Genomic DNA, 3,993 nt, shown 5'->3' on the forward strand with positions numbered 1-3,993 from the left:
ATGAAGACAATGCTATTTCCCAAAACTGCTTTCAGAAAAGACTTACATGTCGGTTGCTTTACCAAGCTGCTTAGGGGTAGAAAAGGATGGGGTAGAAATAATCCTCCAAAGGGGCTTGAGAAAGATGGAGCTCAAGCTGCCTTCTAAGAAGGGATGGGAAATTTGGGCACAGAGCTTTTCTTGTGCTGGGTTGAGTAAGCTTAGGGGAGGAAAGGTGTGATATTTTCCTCAGCAGTCATAGGATCCAAGCCAACACACCTATAACAAAGGACAGGTTAACAAGAGAAAAGCATAACACAGTTATTTAATCAAAGTTTTACGTGCCTTTAGAATGAAGATCAGGAGATCCAGGGAAAACTGCCTATTTTTATGTTTAGTTTCAATGAAGAATAGACTGCCATGTAGGAATGTGATTGGACAAAAAGAGTATGATCTAATGATAATAGGTGGCAAACCCAGCAAGGCCTTTCCAGAATCTTCTTGTCTTCTCTGTGTAACATTCCTTCCTCCGGGATATGGGACAAGACCCTTGGGAATGAGGTCTTCAAGTGAGAAGGGAGAAGGGGAAAAGTGACCTTTTTGGTTTTTGTGGTTTGCTTTGGGTGAGAGGAGTTCTAGTTTCTATGACCTGTCCTGCAAAAGGGAAATTCTGGTTTCTATGATTTGCTTTTGAGTAGAAAGAGGGGCAGGAAACCAGAGGATGGGAAAAGATCAGAAACACCTTGTTTCTGAGACCCTCCCAGTGTCCTTCAGTTCAGAGTACTCAGTGTGCCAAGGTGCCATACTTGGGGTATTGTGTTCTGAGCCCCAACGTAAGTTTGGGGTTAGACTCAAATTGGTCTGGAGAGTTGAGCAAGAATAGTACCTTTTTCCCATCCAGCTTCCACACTGCTGCCCATCCTCGCCTCTAAATAGGATACACTGACAAGGAGAAGAATAGGACAATATCTCTTTTCTCATTGATGGAATTCTCTTTTTGAGGAAATCTCTCCTTTCATGATAGTGATAAAATTTTGGAAGTTGGAGTGCAGATGGGCACATAACTGACTGACTAAATAGACCAAAGAAAGCTGATCACCAGACATCTGAGGAATAACACAACAGGAAAGCCAGAAGTCTAAGAAAAAGCTGGGTGTACTGGCTCATACTTATAATCCCAACACTTTGGAAGGCCAAGATGGGAGGATTGCTTGATGCCAAAAGTTCAAGAGTAGCCTGGGCAGCATAGCAAGACCTCATCTCCACAAAAAACAAAAGTTAGTCAGGCATGGTGGCATATGCCTAGCTACTCAGAAGACTGAGGCAGGAGGAATACCTCAGCCCAGGATTTGGAGGTTACCATGAGCTATAATCATGCCTGGGTGATAGAATGAGATGCTATATGCATGAAATAAAAATAGGATTCTATTTTTTAAAAACCAAACATGCAGACAACGAGAGTGAGTTTTAGAAGATGAAAACCCGAAAGCAGAAAGGAACATCTCAATTGATATGCTAGAAGATAATTTTGCAGAAATTTCTTGGAAAGTAGAGCAAAAAGACCAAGACATGGAAAATGAGAGCAAAAAAAATTGCAAATTAGAGATTAGAGAGTGTCCAGAAGACTAACCATCTAAGTAAAAGAAATTCTAGAGAGAGAAAACAGATAATCAATATTATAGCTTAAGAAAATTTCTCAGAATTAAAAGTCTTATTGAGGTCCACCACAATAAATAAAAATAAATCCTCACTGAGGCCCACCAATGTAGTGCTTCAGAACACTAGGATCAATGACAAAATCCCAAATCTTTCAGAAAAGAAAAAAAAATTACGTAAAAAGGACCAAGATTCAGAATGGCTGTAGATTTCTCAATAAAACAGTAGAAACTGTTTTATTGTAGAAACAGTAGAAACAGTAGAAAAATGGAGAAATTCTGAGGGAAAATAGTTTCCAATTTAGAATTCTATGCCAAGACAAGGAGTAAAATTTCAGCGTGGATTAAAGACATTTTTAGATATATAAGAGCTTAACATTTTAATCTCCTATGTCCTTTCTCAGGAAACAATTATAGGAAGCACCATCAAAATGAAAGATTAGGCTGGACACGGTGGCTCACGCCTGTAATCCCAACATTTTGGGAAGCCGAGGCGTGTGTATCATTTGAGGTCAGGTGTTCGAGACCAGCCTGGCCAACATGGTGAAATCCTGTCTCTACTAAAAATATAAAACTTAGCTGGGCGGTAGTGGCGCGCACCTATAATCCCAGCTACTTGGGAGGCTGAGGCGGGAGAAACACTTGAACCCAGGAGGCAGGGGTTGTGGTGAGCCGAGATCACACCGCTGCACTCCAGCCTGGGCAACAGAGAGAGACTCCATCTCAAAATAATAATAATAACAATAAAATAATCAAGAGATTAAACCGAGAGAAGGACAAATATGGGAAAGCCAGCTCACAAGAGAAGGAAAGAGAAAGTCTGAGCAATCAGTTAAGGCAGGCCAGAATTCAAGACCTTTGGCTCAGATTTAGGGCTCCTTTCATTTTATTTCTATTTTATCAAGTTACCATGCACATAATTGTATAATATAGTTCAACAAGATTTATTATGAAAGTTAGCCCCTTAGGGGCCGTATTCTTTTTCCCACTACTTCCTACTCCTCAGAATCAACCACTTAGCTCCATTCGCTGTCTCCTTTGGCATTGCTTTCAAATATTAAATAATATAGTCCAACTTGAATTTTCCATTTTAGCCATTTCCTATTAATTCCCTAATGTGGGGGTTAAAGATGTGCTTCCCTCTCATCGTCACCACCTGCCACAACCACACACCCTATGCTTTTAAGATGGTTCTGCTTATCCAAAAAGTTGGTTTTGCCTTGATTTCCACATGGTATTAAAGCTTTCGCTTTTGCTTCCTGTCATTCAAGATCGTTTTTTGCATGATGCATGTGTGTGACCTGATGATTGAGTCTATGGGTTTGAAGTAAAGCAAAGACAAGGAAGCATTAGAAATAAAATTTTCTATAATCAAGACGAGCACACAAATGTGTGAATAAGATTTTCAACAGAAACATAACAGAGACCAGGCAAGATATAGGGCAAAATAGAGAAAGTGATAATAAGTAGATTTATCAGGACAGCACAAGTGAGAAATAAAAGCAAGTTCAAGACCAAAGAAAACACTCAGCCTTCTTACTTTAGAATCAAATTGGCAATTAGCCTAGACTACCTTCCGCAATGACCACGGAAGGGCTATGCGATCCAAACAGGAAGCACCAGCCTCAGAAATCTTTAAAGTCCCTAATGTGAACTTCTACTCCTTTATCTGCCCAGCTCCTCTCTCTTCTTATAGGAAGCGACAGACTCTCTTTTGGAGAACTGCTTCTCTCTCCAGGCCCTTGTGGTTCTCACAGGGACTATTTGTCCTAATCTTATCCTCTGGCCATATTGATTAATTGCAAAGTAAACAACCCAAGGCCAGGCCAATTAGAATCCTTCCTGGATTTTTAAAGGATTGTTATAAAGGGTTGAAGGAGTTTAGGAAATGCCACACCAAAATATGCTGCTTTGTTATACTAATTCCTTTGAGGTGAAGGCATTTGGAAAATAGCAAATAAAGGTGACAGAGGTCTCGGAACAAGAGTGACTCCATCTTGAGTGGGGCTGGGTAAAATGAGACTGAGACCTACTGGGCTGCATTCCCAGGAGGTTAAGCATTCTAAGTTGGCACAAGGTACAGTTCACAAAGACCTTGCTGATAAAGCAGCATGTGGTAAAGAAGCTGGTCAAATCCCACCAAAACCAAGATGGTGATGAGAGTCACCTCTGGTTGTCCTCACTGCTCATTATATGCTAATTATAATGCATCAGCAGGGTAAAAGACACTCTCACCAGCACCACTGATAGTTTACAAATGCGATGGCAACGTCAAGAAGTGGGGAGGGATGGCTTTGGGAGTTATACCTGATGTAAATGACGAGTTGATGGGTGCTGACGAGTTGATGGGTGCAGCACA

Source organism: Mandrillus leucophaeus, unplaced genomic scaffold, assembly GCF_000951045.1.
Source record: "Mandrillus leucophaeus isolate KB7577 unplaced genomic scaffold, Mleu.le_1.0 Scaffold107, whole genome shotgun sequence".
NCBI lineage: Eukaryota > Metazoa > Chordata > Mammalia > Primates > Cercopithecidae > Mandrillus > Mandrillus leucophaeus.